General features: G+C 36.1%; 1 protein-coding gene across 5 annotated transcripts in view; it reads left to right on the forward strand.

The window, feature by feature from the left end:
- The first annotated feature begins 913 nt into the window (after window positions 1–913).
- LOC129722561 (mucin-2) overlaps window positions 914–16403 on the forward strand; it is a 381740-nt gene continuing 366250 nt past the window's right edge. For all 5 annotated transcript variants that reach the window (XM_055676131.1, XM_055676129.1, XM_055676132.1 and 2 more), the window contains exon 1: window positions 914–1699. The gene's annotated coding sequence lies outside the window, so the exon portion shown is untranslated. The remainder of the gene's footprint in view (window positions 1700–16403) is intronic.

The raw sequence follows: 16403 nt of genomic DNA on the forward strand, positions 1-16403 counted from the left end.
AAATCTACAAAAGACTTTTCGAGTTAAGTACTTTTTTTGGGTAATTGGATTTCTGAGGTCGGTATCCTCAGATTTTTTTGAGTTTTTTAGGCTTATGGATTACTTAACTTATTTAGAGCTTGAGGCTTCTAATCGTCTATTTAGGAACTCTTTTCATTTTTTTGCCTTTTTAACTTTTCAACAGCGAAAGTTGTTATTATGAAGCTTCTCTATTATAAATTCGTTAAAAAGTAGGTCAAATAAAATCCTTTTTCTCTTTAGAGACATTTCGCAGAGCTTCGCAAATAACGATCCGAATTTATTGCAGTTGTTCAATCCTACCAATCGGATCCAATTAACAAAACAAATGCCAAGAGATAATCATAAATTAACCCATTTCAAGCATTGTTGGCTCATTTTATTCAGCACCGAAAGCCTCAGGCACATTGGCGGCACAGAAAGTCGCTCACGACGTTCGACAATAACAAGCTACCCGCTCGATCGCAATCCCAAGCCGTGAGACCGCGACACTCTTCAGCGCAGTGGTTGAAAGCGGGTGCGCGCGTACCACGTGCAGGAAGGCACTCACTCTCCGTCGTTGTTCGCGCTGAAGCGATAACTCGGCTAGCGATGCGATTGATGCCGATCGCTGACTGGTGGGTGGTGGGGTCACTACCGCTCTGCTCGCTGCGATCATATGGTGGTCTTCACGGACGCCACTTTCGCTTGCATGCTCGATCATGTGCTGAGAAAGTGACCATGACAACAGCAGCGACGGCTAGCGTGATTGCGGCTAGTGGCGATTTCAGGCGAGTATGAGGTGAGTACGAATCGGCTCAGACCCCTGGCGTCGACGGCTTGGTAAGCGAGCGGGTCTGCAGCGATCGAACGCCGTGCGGCTCGATCGCGATGTTATTCAGTCGCGTAAGTTTAGTTGACTAAGTCGCGGTCTGGGCGCAGGTACCTTCTCCTGTAGTGAATCGAGCGTTTGAATCTTTTTTTCTCTGTTAGTCTGCACAAGCTTTCTTTCGTCACCTAATTGGTTGTCTGTCGAATGATTTCGGAGGTGCGGTTCCGAAACAACAACAACGGTGAGCATTATCGTGACTAGAACCGATCGTGCTGACATTTCCAGAACCTTTGGCGCAGCCTTTAGCTAAACGCGTAGGGTTTTGTTGGCAAAAGAGAAATCTTCGGCTCGCTGCTGCTGTTGATGTTGCTGCTGTCGTCGCTAGGCCGCCACCACCAGCACCAGCCTTTCGCGATTAGTTCCGTTGCATACTGCATTATTGACACGTGTGTGAGTTGGTGTGTTTGTTATTGCTGTATTCCTTTTTCGAAGAAAGGTATGTTTGTGCGGTGATATTTTCCTAGTGAGCTGATGATTGTTTGCAAGAGTTGCAGTGCAGTACAGTGCCGAAGAAGCTGCCATTGAGCGGGAAAGAAAGGCGCGTTAGGCAACGTGGATAGAGTGAGAAAGAGCCAGCGAAGTTAAATTTGTGGTTTGAGTGAGACCTCTAGTGACACATATTTCGCAGATGACGGGGTATTTACCCGAGAGATAGATAGATGATACATCGTCGAATTCACTAGGTTTTTTTCTTACGATTTTAATGAAAAATTGTGAAAGGTGAGACTCAAGTTGCACTTAAGAATTTCATTTTTGCTGCAAGCTACGGTCGAAAGATAAACCGAGGAGTTGGGCACATCGAAAGTTACGGTGAGTATTTTGTTGTTGCCAGGATTAGGTAAGCGGTGTCTTCGCTGCTTGTTTTTGCTAATTTATTTAAGTGGGTTTCCTGCGGTTGTTTGCTGTGAACTATGGCGTTGTAATGTGAATGTTTTACTTTTACGATGTGCTGTTGGATGTTTTTCTTAAAAAATGCTTGTTTGCGGTCCGAGGGATGATGTTCTTTGAAAAGTGTGTACAGACATCGGAAAAGCATGTCTATAGCGAGACGTGAAGGTAATGCTATTGGATTTAAATAATTTCATGTTGGCTGTACCTTAATGCGAAGTATGCAAAAAATGTTTTCCTGCCAATCTAGTCTCTCATGCTTCTCAAGATTATTTTTGTCTTATAAGATTGATCGTTTATAGATTCTTTTTATTTTAGTAATTGCACCAATAGATTTGTCATCAAATTAGTTCAATTACAATGAAGTTTCTCATAAATTTTTCTGTATGTAGGTACAACTTAGATTTGATTAAAATTTAAATGCATTCTCATCACCTCAAATGGGTATAAAATCATTGATTTATTGGCGTTTTATATTATTTTTTTAAACAGAAAAATTGGTTTTTGCTAGATCAATCAATATAAAACGTTTATGTATTAAATTTTCGCTAAGCCTAAATGTTTTCAAATCAGATTTGAAATTAATTTTTTCATTGATAAATCTGAAAAAATAATAGTCAAAATGTATTAAAAATACAAAAATATCAAAAATAAAATACGAGCAAATTTAAAAACCATAATAAAACTTAGAAGTAAAAACAAGTCAAATTAAATTAGATACTACATTCCAAAGCTTATCAAACAAACGCTACGCTTAGAGCGTAGAAAATTACATAAAATATAAACAACTACAACTTTGTTTCGTGGTAATGCCAAGAAATTGCGACTATGAACCAAGAATAAGCAATTTATTATCCCATGAACGAAAACAAGAATAGACACAATTGAGTTGATTTAAAAAATCATATCTTACAATTTTCCTAGTTTGAATATCTTCAACCATTTTTACCAACCATTATTAAAAACGCAAACGTTAAGAAAACAAGTGGCGATGTCTATTTTCTCACTTATCACTTAGTCGAGTTTTTCAGAACCTAAGCTATGTTGAAAAATCTGTTAATGAAAAAGAGAAACATCTAAGAGCTTGTTAAAAGTAATCGTACATATTTTGATACCATAATTAAAATATTAGTAATTGTCAAAAAGTGCTATCCGATTTTTTTTTGCTTCTATCATAATCAAAGTCGCTGTAGTTTTTTTTTCCAAAAAATTTTTATGGCTGGGTTCAAAAAATCGATTTTTCCCAAATTTGTAACTTTTGACATCAAATTGTCGGTAGATAGCTTTTCAAGAAAAAATGCCACACTGTACTACAAATAACAATAACTATGTAGAAATTATGATGCAAACCGCTCTTTGCCGTTATGGAAGGCACTGCAATACAAAAATATTCTAGTGTCGTGTCAAATAAACGTTTTGATTAAAAAATTCAAAAATATCAAACGATAGGGTCTTTTGGGTCTTGTACCATTAAAAATGGCATAATACGATCTGAATCATGATAAAGTATTGCACGTTGGATGGACATTGAAAATCGAAAAAATTCTATCTCTAAGTATAAAATAATATATACTTTCGTAAAAATTTGATATTTTATGTAAAATTTCTTGAGGAATTCAAACAAATCAAACCGTGGGGTCTTTTGGGTCTCAAACACTTTCAAACGGGAAAAAACTGTTTGTATCATAATTTTCGTATTGCAATTGTTATTCAAAGTACAATTTAAAAATTTTCCTCGAGAGACACAGTAACTACCTTCTATATGGCATCAAAAAAATGAAAATCGGTATAACGACTCGAAAGCTATAAATTTTGAAACAATTGAAAATTAAAAAAAAATTCGTTTTTTGGGCAACCCTAGCACAGAAAGGTGTCACCCAAAGGGCCAAACGAAATAAAACGGGTCTGAAATTCTTCAATAAAGAACAACTATAGCGATTTTCAGAATGGTCGAAGCAAAACAGTGTTCATACAGGACTCTTTTGCGTGACATGGCTGATATAGTTTTCATTAAGCAGACAATGTGTGCAGTAGGGAAAGTGAAAAAAAGCGAACTGGAAATATGATACAGATTTGGAAAAATATACCGCATCCCGACGGGACAGTGTGTGTAGTTAGGGATGAGCAATAGAATAAGTCGGCAGTGGAATGTGATACGCATATAGATTGTGGAACAGTACCACCGTCTCCCGTAGTTTAATTGGTCAAAACACCATGCCGGAGACAGAGAGATTGCGAGTTAAAGTCCCGTCGGGATGCGGTATATTTTTCCAAATCTGTATCTTATTTCCAGTTCGCTTGTTTTTCGCATTCCCTACTGCACACATTGTCTGCCTAATGAACTTGAACGTTAACGGGTAAAAGCCGTTGTTAAAAATAGAAATTTAGTTCGAATGGCTGATATAGTTTTTTTTAGATCCGAAATGCACAGCTAGTAATAATTCAAAACAAAGAATAATATTTTTGTCTAAATTTGGCTGCTTGAACCGAAAAAAAGGAATACCTTATTGCGTTTGGAAACTGATCTAGTTGAATGCATTTTTCCCTAAATAAGTAAAAATGTGGTCCTCATTTTGTACGAAGCAAATAACGTGTATCCTTGAGCGTTACGATTTGTTACATAGGGGAAAGGGAGGCGGAGAGACTAAAAATTCTAATAAAAATTCTCTGGAGAGAATCTCCAAAAACGATCATTTTTATTAGGCAAATTCTTCGATTGCGTCACGTAATTTTTATGAGGGGGTAGGTGTTCGTGTTACGTTTTGTTACATATGGAGGGGGGGGGGGGGGAGGGGCGAAAATTGTTTTTTACGTTACGTAGTTTATAAATATCGCCTGAAACTAGAAAGAAAGCAAGTTAACCTTAAGGTCATTTAATTCTATATGGCTATCTGTGATAGCCGTCAAGTCTTGAAACATCCCAAAAGTTTTTGAATATTTTTTTTTTCCAGTAAAGTGTAAAAAGGTTATGAAAATCAATGAACTAACTCGATTCCACAATGAGAGTTTATAGAATTTGAGCACTTTTAGATGTGTTTGAAAGGTTTTTATGTTTAAGTTACACTTGTCAACACAGGTCAACACAGAGCTCAAACTGAAAAAAAAACAAAGATTAAAGCTTCCTGGAATTTTTGGTGACCGGTGATTTTTGGTGCAGAGATAGAAGTGCATCGAAAGGCCGCAGAGTAATTGCTTACCGGGTTCGTAGCGTCTGTGTTTGCTTACGGGAAAACTTAATTTAAGTCTCTGAAAACTTTACGCACTTCCAAGCTGGTGAAGGGCACCACAATTCACAGTATCGGTTAAAAAGCGAGAAATTTGTCTTAGAGCTCGAACTGAAACCATTCCTTAACCAACCCTCACCTTTTCTGTGAATTTTGGTGCTCCTAGCCAAGCGCGTAAAGTCTTAGAGATTTGAATGAAGTTTTTTTTTTCGTGAACAAACTTAGAAGCGACGAATTTGGCAAGTAACTGACTAAGGGCACCAAAATTCACAGTTGACAATTGTTCCATTAAAGCGGAAAAAACTTGCGCTAGATCTCAAAGAAATAAAAAAAATTCAGGTTACAGCTTATCAACCGTTTCTACGAATTGTGGTGCTCCTGGTCAAGTCGGTAACACGTAAAGTCTTCAGAGACTTAGCAGAAGTTTCCCGTAAACAAACTTAGAAGCGATGAACCCGGCAGATAATTTCGCTTCGGCTTTTTAACGCACATCTATCCCTGCAAGGGTCACTAAAATTCATATTCATTCACCTTTCAAACGAAACTAAAAGCGCTCAAGTTTTTCGTGCTCTTTTTTAAAAATCCTTGCCTGGTTTGAATATTGTAGCACACCCCAAAAAAATTGGCATCACCTGGAACAGGCAGATATGTCGTATTTCTGACGACCGAGAGAGTTGCGGTCTTCAGCAAAGTTGTTAAGAAGGTCAAGTGTTTTTGGTTGATGAACAGGTTAATGCAAAATTCTGTCGCGCTATGTGGCACTAGTGTGCACGCAATTCTTCGTATTCTAACCTTAAGTGATCTCACAATTCAGATTTCTCAGAAAGAAGCTTTCGGCAAAATTTTGTGATGGATACTTGAACGATCTTGAGAAAAGGGGAAACTGATAAACAAAGTATAATAAGCAAACTTAGCCGAGGATAAATTTCTTTCTTGTTTTGGAGATATACCGTTTCATGTTAGTTTAGACCTTAATATTATTTTCTCAAATATCTCAAAAACTGTAGCATTTGGATGGCAACAATGTTTAGCATATATTTGTGTATCATCAACACACATTGTCATTCGTTGAGACTTTTTATACAAAAAATTTATCCTGAGGATAATATGCCAGTAATATAAAAATATATGCAGAACGTTACTACCTTATAACTGCTACAGTTTTTGAGATATTCAAAGAAATCAAATTTAAAGGACTAGTTTATTATAAAACGATATGTCTCCAATATAAGAGCAGTTAAAAGAAAAATGTTCTCCGTAAACTTTTCTGTGACAACATTATCTTCAATTTTGCTGAGGACATCATAACTCTAAGTGCAAGATTAAAAAATGAGATTTTACAGCGTCACTAACGGTGGGATTCTTAATCCTATCCGATAAATCAGTTTTTGCATTGAAAAATGACATTCAAACTCTCATTACTCAGCAACCGCATGCATAATTGGCACAAACTAAATTGCATCTTATAGATCAATCTGTTCTCTAACCGCTTAGAATATTTTCATCGTTAGAAATTTCAACTATACCTAGTTGTTAAACTGTTATCAAAGTTTATATGACAGATATGGCATCACCCGCATCACAAGGTCCTCTCTAGCCTTGATTAAGAATATAGATTATTCGAGACGTCAGTGTAAGAGAAAAATATCGTTTTCTTTTCACATTTCAAAGACTGCGAAGCCGGAAGAAATTCATCTGAGTTGTAGGATAAGTACACCGTGCACCAATGCTGAGTCGAGAATTTTTTCTCTACGTCATGTATTTCAATGATATGCAAATATGTGCAGAAATGCTGCTACAGTTTTTTAGTTATTCAAAAAAATCAATTTTCAAAGACTAGTCTAATATGAAACTTTATATCTACAGGACAAAAGCAGTTAGAAGACAACTGTCTTCAGAAAACATTATTTACAACTTTGTTGAAGACACCATTTCTTTAAAGTGTCGGAATGGAAAGTTTCAAAATAAAACTAGTTGTCTTCTCTATACTAAATTTCTCTCTCAAGACATACCGTCAATAGAACCAGTATTTAGAGAGTAAATAAAAAAAGTTCATAGTTGAAAGCTCTTTCATCACTGTGGAGTGCTTGTAGCAGACTTGGGGAAACATCGCAAACAAAAAGATTTAAAAAACCTATTCAATCTGTGCCCCGGAGCAGTAATTGATGCATATGGAGGGTATTTAAAGGAATCGAAGAGCAAATCATCAACTTTTATTCCAGGTCAACTTTTCGGAGGTTTTGTAATTATTAATATTTTTATTTGAAATCCAGGCAATGTTACAATAACTATTCGTAAAACAGTTATAATGGGGTCAAAACTAAAGCTAAAACTCTGGTAAACTCTTTAGTTTTAAAAAAAGAGGGCGGATGTATTTGAGTAACATTTTAAAGTGTTTTTTATATAGAATGTTGATGTTTCTTTTTTATCTGTTTTTATTTTTTTTTTTGGAAAAAAAAATATATACAGGTTAGTCCCGGGTATAAATGCAATTGAAGTAGTATGTCTGTACTTAGCATTTTTCAGCAACAAATTACTTGATTTTTGAATAACCGTTTCAAGAACCATGACAGCCAGCATCAACGAAATTTTCTTCTCATAAGCCTACTAACGAGATCAAACTTATACTAATGCCATTGTTACAGTTTTGCAACTTCATTGTGAATTTTAATCTAGATTCAATTACAATTGAAAATCTTATTACATCCATTACAAATTAATACATTATTACTTTCCAAAACAAAGGTGTTACCATTCAGTCGTGCGTTTGAGTGACTTTTCCCCTTGAGACGGATGAGCTTAACGACAAGCGCAGCCGGAGCACTGAGTTGTAACCACAAATCAGTGCAACAATTGCACTAATTGCAACCGATCATCCGATCAGCAGTTCCGCATTTTTCCCTCCGCCACCCGGTCGTCTAATTGATCTTCCGCGATCGAGAGCTTTAATTTAAGAGGGTTTTGAAAGTCGGGTGGAAGGAAATGACCACGAGTACCACGAGCCACGAGAGATGAACTGAAAAGTGAAAATTACGTGTCGATTATTACCGGCAAAAGAAAATATCGGAAACGCGTTCGGAGACAAAGCCTGGGAACGATGTTTATTATGGTGCGCTTTAATTGGTTCCGGTCAAGGTGATTTTCGATCAATATTGTGCCGAAAAATAAAATGGTTAGCTGCGTAACGCGTTGCTGCTGGCGAACAATAAACAATTCGGCTTAAGAAAACAATAATTTATTGAACAGTCGAGTATCGTCGATACCTTTCGCACTGCAAACAATCTCCCGGAGATTGAACCGCTTTTGGTTTAAATTCAAGCGCGTTTCGATGCCCTGTACGGACGCTGTAGAGAGTGAAAGTCGTTCCTCGCATTGCCTCCATTCTCTTCGAAATGGGAACAAACCGGTGGCGACGATGCGGCGTCGATGGTCGCATTACTCGGGGGACCCCTCTGTGCTGTGGAGGGATTACACCACGGTCAGGGTCTCCGGCGATGTGGCGGTCCATTCTTTATTCGCTCTTTTTCCATTCACCGGGCGGTAAGGTCTCTGGTCTGCTTATTTTATACTGTTTATGTTTCGCTTCCCTTCTTTGCCCGCCTTCGGAGAAACGGGCATTTTTTGCGATGAACTTTCCTTTTCTACCGAAAAATAAATAAACCGAGTTGTGGTGGAGTGGAATTGAATTTAGCTGTGAATTGGAATGTTTCGCTAACCGTTGGAAATTGAGCAAAACAGGTGAAGTTTTGTGGTAACTACCCAACATAGACCAACTACAGAGGTGAAAACAAAAAAAAAAAAACAAACTATTCGTGGCAATTAAAATAGTTCTATGTGCAATGTTGCCGGAGCGCACGCACTCCCGCATAGCATAAGCGACGAACCGCACAACGAGCGGCACATAGCGTAGCGCGGTTTCACTTCTTGCAGCCCTGCTGCTGTGGTTGTGTGCAAACTCAACCTTACCTCCTCTGATAGGCATCTACCAAGCGCGCACAGACGGAACATCAGAAATGTTTCATTTCCAATCGATCGGTAAACGTCGTCGCTTCGAGGCACGAACAAAAGGAACGGCCATGAAATTATTCTAATGCGAAACATAAGCTTTGGTTTGGTTTGATGTAATCATTTGGAAACAAGTCCTGTGCGGTTCGTTGTAATAGCTTGCGGGCTACCTCACAGATTGCCGCGAATAGATATTAGGGAGCGTTGCAGAAATTGGTGTACTTTTTGCTGCTGCTACACATCTGGAAGGTAAAATTTTGAGCCGATGTTAAACGTTCTTTACGATAATTGTATTGCTAATGTATTTTTATTTTTAGTTAATAAATTGTATTGAAAGTTTTGTCTCTCCGAGATTGTTAGGAATAAATTATATATTCAACAGAATTGCAGTACAGAGTTTTTACTATAAAAAATGTTGCTAGATTGATGATATTGAACAAATTCATTTTTTACCAAATCTACTGAAACCCCGGAGAAAAGCAATTTCTTTACCGATTTTGCTCTCTGTTCTTTTTTTGTTTGCAGCTTCAATTCTATCACTTATAGTTAATATGATAGGAAAACTTTATAACTACTCTTAACTTATTTGCAGCTATGCGTTCATCGTTGTTTCTCCCACGGGAAATAAGGTGTCTAGTTTCAGCACTGCATTCCGGCGAATATAATTTCCGGAAATGGAATTTTGCGACAATACCTGGTTCTGGAAAAGTAGCTGCTGCACGATTGAGCTAAGATTTTCGAGATTTTTTTGAAGAAAGCGAATCTTTTGAGTCCTATTGTTGAACAAAACTCTTTCCATTGGCATCCATTTTTTTATATCATGCGATGAACAACAATTTGAATGTTGTTCTCGAGTTGACTATTGACTAGACTACGATACAATTTATTTAAACAGCACGTGCGTTGCACGGTGAGCGGTATCGCTAATGATAGGAGGAAAAAACACTCAATTAACTATGTTGTTCTATCTCTGCAGTAATCTCTCGTACTTCTTTTGTATAGGTAGTAAAATCTAAGATCGAAAATCAAAAACCAAAAGTCAAAAATCAAAAATCAAAATCAAAAATCAAAAATTAAAATCAAAAATCAAAAATCAAAAATCAAAAATCAAACAACAAACCAAACCCAAAAACCAAACACCAAAATCAACATCCAACACCCCAACACCCCCCACCCCCCACCCCCCACCCACCACCCACCACCACACCCACCAAAAATCAAAAATCAAAAATCAAAATCAAAAATCAAAAATCAAAAATCAAAAATCAAAAATCAAAAATCAAAAATCAAAAATCAAAAATCAAAAATCAAAAATCAAAAATCAAAAATCAAAAATCAAAAATCAAAAATCAAAAATCAAAAATCAAAAATCAAAAATCGAAAATCAAAAATCAAAAATCAAAAATCAAAAATCAAAAATCAAAAATCAAAAATCAAAAATCAAAAATCCAAAAATCAAAAATCAAAAATCAAATATCAAAAATCAAAAATCAAAAATCAAAAAACAAAAATCAAAAATCAAAAATCAAAAATCAAAAATCAAAAATCAAAAATCAAAAATCAAAAATCAAAAATCAAAAATCAAAAATCAAACATCAAAAATCAAAAATCAAAAATCAAAAATCAAAAATCAAAAATCAAAAATCAAAAATCAAAAATCTAAAAATCAAATATCAAAAATTAAAAATCAAAAATCAAAAATCAAAAATCAAATATCAAAAATCAAAAATCAAAAATCAAATATCAAAAATCAAAAATCAAAAATCAAAAATCGAAAATCAAAAATCAAAAATCAAAAATCAAAAATCAAAAATCAAAAATCAAAAATCAAAAATCAAAAATCAAAAATCAAAAATCAAAAATCAAAAATCAAAAATCAAAAATCAAAAATCAAAAATCAAAAATCAAAAATCAAAAATCAAAAATCAAAAATCAAAAATCAAAAATCAAAAATCAAAAATCCAAAATCCAAAATCAAAAATCAAAAATCAAAAATCAAAAATCAAAAATCAAAAATCAAAAATCAAAAATCAAAAATCAAAAATCAAAAATCAAAAATCCAAAATCAAAAATCCAAAATCAAATATCAAAAATCAAAAATCAAATATCAAAAATCAAAAATCAAAAATCAAAAATCAAAAATCAAAAATCAAAAATCAAAAATCAAAAATCAAAAATCAAAAATCAAAAATCAAAAATCAAAAATCAAAAATCAAAAATCAAAAATCAAAAATCAAAAATCAAAAATCAAAAATCAAAAATCAAAAATCAAAAATCAAAAATCAAAAATCAAAAATCAAAAATCAAAAATCCAAAATCCAAAATCCAAAATCAAAAATCAAAAATCAAAAATCAAAAATCAAAAATCAAATATCAAAAATCAAAAATCAAAAATCAAAAATCAAAAATCAAAAATCAAAAATCATAAATCAAAAATCAAAAATCAAAAATCAAAAATCAAAAATCGAAAATCAAAAATCAAAAATCAAAAATCAAATATCAAAAAGCAAAAATCAAAAATCAAAAATCAAAAATCAAAAATCAAAAATCAAAAATCAAATATCAAAAATCAAAAATCAAAAATCAAAAATCAAAAATCAAAAATCAACAATCAACAATCAAAAATCAAAAATTGAAAATCAAAAATCAAAAATCAAAAATCAAAAATCAAAAATCAAAAGTCACAAGTCACAAGTTAAAAGTCACAAGTCACAAGTCACAAGTCACAAGTCACGAATCACAAGTCACAAGTCGCAAGTCACAAGTCACAAGTCACAAATCACAAGTCATAAATCAAAAGTTAATGGGTAAAAGTGAAAAGTTAAAAGGAAAATATCAAGTACATAACAAAATCCCATAGACGTAGAACCGAAAATCAAAACCTAAACCATAAATATAAAACTAAAATCATAACCCGAGATATGTAATCCAAAAACTAAAACCAGAAGTTGAAATTGGAATAGGAACTGATTCACTGGGCTACGTGTTATTGAAATAGTTCTAGTCGCCCTTTGGATACATGACTTTTTTTACCCAGCATCCATGAATTATGTAACGCTTATAAGAGGGAAATGGATATCCTTGAGCGTTGCGATTACGACATAGGGTAGGGGGGAAGGTAAGATTAGCGTTACGTATCAAAAATTCTCTGCGGGGACTCTCCAAATGAACATTTTTATTAAGCAAATTCTTCTGCTGCGTAACGTAACTTTTATGAGGGTGTAGGTGTGGGTTCCAAACGTTACGTAATTTATGGATGTCGCTTTATTCAAAAAATATGCTTCATATCTAAAGCTTGCACTATGGTAACCTTCAATAAACTTACTCATTAAATTCTGTTTAAAAATTAAACCGTTTTGCCAACTGACGGAGGTGACTCCTTAATGAGTCACGAACACAAAAATTGCATGATTTGAGCAATTTCTAAGCTGCCTGGTTTGTTGTTTAACTAGCTTGATCAGTGAAAAAAAAAGTTTCTATATGTGGAACCCATATTTTTTCAAACTATGTATGGTTTTGTAATTTTTTGCCTTGTTGTCTTCTAAGCAAAAAGTTAGACGGACTTTAGATAGGGAACAAAATTGTTGTGTACATTCCTACATAGCTTGCACACTTCTAATGGCTGGATTTTTCAGAAGACATTAATCCTTTTTGTGATCAAGTCTGCCACAATAATTACTTGTTCTCTGTCCATATTGTTAAAAATATCGACATTGGGTATAATCAGTATAATAATATAAGTTCCATTTCGATTACCACATTGTTTGTGGACTTCTCACGGATATTTAATTTCCTAACAAACAACAGCCGGTTCGTCATCTCTTAATTTACGATCACTGACTCAATCAGCGTCTATCTGGCAGGACAAACACTTCAACAAGAGCTGAGTGCTTGTAAGATAAGCCATCCGTAATAACATAAAAAAATGAAAATCACCAGTTGAATGACTCTCGGCCAGCCGCCCCGACGACGGGTTGAAGACGAATACAGCGAGTGGCAAGCAACCTAATCGCCCCATCGCTGTTGAGTCACACATTCGCAGCTTTGCTCATTACATACACGCATAACATCCAACAAATCCTAACCAAACCCAGCCGGACTGTCGCGTGTTCGGGGCCGCGGAGCACGGAACGCAGACACGGCGGCCGACTTGGCTGACTGACTGACTGGCGGCTTGTCGGAAGCGCGACTCGCCCGCCAACCAAACTCTCGCCTGTCATCAATTTGGCGCAGGCAAACACTCGAATCACCTTTATTAAGACGAATCTAATTGAGACCATTATTTCCGAGCGGCTTGGCAGCGCGATTGTGATCAATCGGCGCGATTGTAGGGTAATTCGTGACGGACCTCAAGCGGGTTGATTACAGTGGAACGTGTTTATTTGAAGATTGATTTCAGACAGGTGACATAACCGTGGCGTGGCGTTCGGCGGCCCAGCAGCAGTGGGGTCAATCAGATTCGATGATGAAGTTTTGCATAAATTACGGCCACCGGTGGAAATTTTTTTTTTCTTCTATTTGCTTCCTCTCCAAACAGCCGCGATGTAACCACTAGTAACACAATTTTCTCGCAGGCTTCACGATTCGTTGCTTAACGCAGTAAGGAAATCATTTCCTCATTGCCCGGACTGGAACACCTCGAGTTGAGCTGTGCTAGAGACACACACATGTCGTACCGAATTGCCTTCTCACGTATTATACCGGAATCATGCGAAACTAAATCGCGAAGAGATTAGCCTAGTGAGAGTGGTGGTCAGCAAGTTAGGCTAACCGGGCAGGGTTGAAGTCTCAAAGCTAGCCGCATCGAGCCGCGTTTAGTCAATTAACAACAACATAGGCGATAAATTGGCAAATATTATCTTTTAATTTCTCGTAATCGCTTGTCGCAGCAGCCTGGGGGGCAGTGGAGGAGGCAAGCCGGCACGGCGGGAAACTTAGTACGGGCGCATGTCGTCGACCTCGTTGCAGGATAGATGCGAATGCGGTGACACGACACGCACCCCGCGGTCTACGTAACCCCAGGCGAGTGAGCCTCGACTGAAAGGCGCAACGCAATGAGGAAGTATGCGTTGGTGTTACAAGGAGACCAGATAGGGTGGCATCAGAGCTCTCCGCGCTGATGATCGCTCCATGTCACGATTCGCTACCTGTGCATTAATGGATGTCCGTTGGATTGTTTTACGACTTTTTATTGCGATTGGACAGCTTGCAGGGTGCTGGGCACTAGTTTCCAGTTGCAATTCCAGTTTTTTCGAGTAGGGTAGGGCATTTTTCAATATCAGGATCCACTTTTGGTTCACCAATTGAAGAAAACATTGATTTCACCCTAAAAATGTCGCATACTCCATGTACAACTTCATGTCACCTGTATAGATGAGTACTCTGGCGCGTTTCAGTACAAGATTGGAATCGTCGACAAACATAATAAATAATAAAGGACCCAAATGCAAAACTTATTTTCAAAGAGCACATTAAAAGTATACAAGCAAAGTGCATCAAATATACGATATGTTTATATCCTCTCATTAACAGAAATTCCAAACTTTGTTTAGAGAATAAACTTTTGATTCACTTTTGATTGTTGTTTAACAAGGAAAAAAACGCTTCAAAGGATTCAGAATAAAATTCTGAAAATGATTTTTAGGCATCCTCCTTGGTTTGGTACACTCGAATTACATAGACTTACTGGTATTGAAACATTAGAAGCTATGTCGAATAAAATTATTATCAATTACAGTACTTTTTCGCTTTAATCAACAGTCGTTTTTATCACTACTCGCCAAATTCACGCTCGATTTAATCACGGTTTTTTTTTTCGTTTTTATCACGCTCTTTTAAAAATATCTTCAAATCAAGAATAATGTACTTCCAGTTACAGAAAATGTATTCGAAACATCTTTTTCATTTGTGCCTTGTGTCCTTGCATGTGTATAGTTTTATAAACTCAATTTATTTGATCAATTTTCTGAGGCAACCAAGTGTCATATCTTTTACAAATAGTTTGTGTCATAATTTAGAGAAAAATGAACCGTGAAATATGTATTTCATTGTTTTTGAAGCAAAAATTACATATTATTCGAGGAGTTGAGAAAGAAGATCTGTTAACAACTTAAAAATCTCTACAGTTCGGTCCTCATAGAGCGTGGTTTTAAAATTTTAAAATCTAGCGGTTCCACAATTTCACATAAACAAGCATTAGACTCTGCTAAAGAATGGGCAATACAAATCATATTGATATTGCATGTATAACAGCCGTGAGAAAGCCCGCGACAATTCAATAGAGAAAAATATCAAAAACTAACTTTTTCTTGTTTATTCATTAGTATCTTGAACTTATATTCCATTCAACTATGCAAGTGTATCATTTTTTTTTGACCGTGATAATATCGAAAAAGCACTGTATCGACAAAAATCGTTGCAATCCTCAATTGCTACGATAAGCTCTGTTTATAGTCATAAGTTAGCAATTAAGTTAGTTGTAAGTTTACTTCCCTTTCTTGACAAGTAGGTTTAAATCCCTGCGAATAATAAGTCCTAATTGCGAAAGCAAATAAATCCTAACAATTAAAATTACATTTTTTCTAATAGTGTTGAGAAGTCACCATTTGTGATTGGACACACATACTCAGGGGAGCTGCGTAGCCGCAAGGTTATAGAGTCCGCTTTGTCAAGCGGATGGTCGTGGGTTCGAATCATAGTAGAACCAGGCATCCGATGTCAAAAAGGACTTAAGCATGGGTTTATTCTCAGGCTTCCCACCCATTTACCCTTCCTTTCCGCTGAAATCTACAAATACCTTTGCGTGACTTCCTCTTAACAAAAAATAAGTCCCTCTTACCAATAAAACTGGCCAGAAGGACGCACGACGAAACTTCTCCAGGGAATTATAATTGGTGATATTTGGCAAGAGGAACGAGTATCGGTATAGTAGAACAGTAAGCGTGTAAAGGAAGAGTAGCACATTACACACAAGCACTGATGAATAATAATAATAAGCATACCACTTCTCAAAAGCGGTATTGCCATTAACAGAAGTGCGGGATACAGCAGACACCCGGGCATATCTCACAATAGATCTACGATTATTCTGGTCGCAGTGAGGAAGTCCATACAGGAAAAAAAAAACATACTCATTATTTACTAATATTTATCCTAAATACTTAAACTGCTAACAAACCCCTTATTTAAAAAAAGGACCCAAATGGGACCCCTGTTTTTTTTCATGGCAGGGAAAATCTGCTTGCCAGACGAATGAGCGATCAACCTCAAGCAGTGTGAGGTTCGACCCATTAAAACCCCCCTAGTCTCCAGCCCATAATACTCCCCAGTACCACACCGTTAGGTATTGCTTCGAGGAGCGGCTTTTATGCTCTAAGAATTTTTCTGGCTCTTTTAAG

Source organism: Wyeomyia smithii, chromosome 2 (assembly GCF_029784165.1).
Source record: "Wyeomyia smithii strain HCP4-BCI-WySm-NY-G18 chromosome 2, ASM2978416v1, whole genome shotgun sequence".
In the NCBI taxonomy this organism is placed as follows: Eukaryota; Metazoa; Arthropoda; class Insecta; order Diptera; family Culicidae; genus Wyeomyia; species Wyeomyia smithii.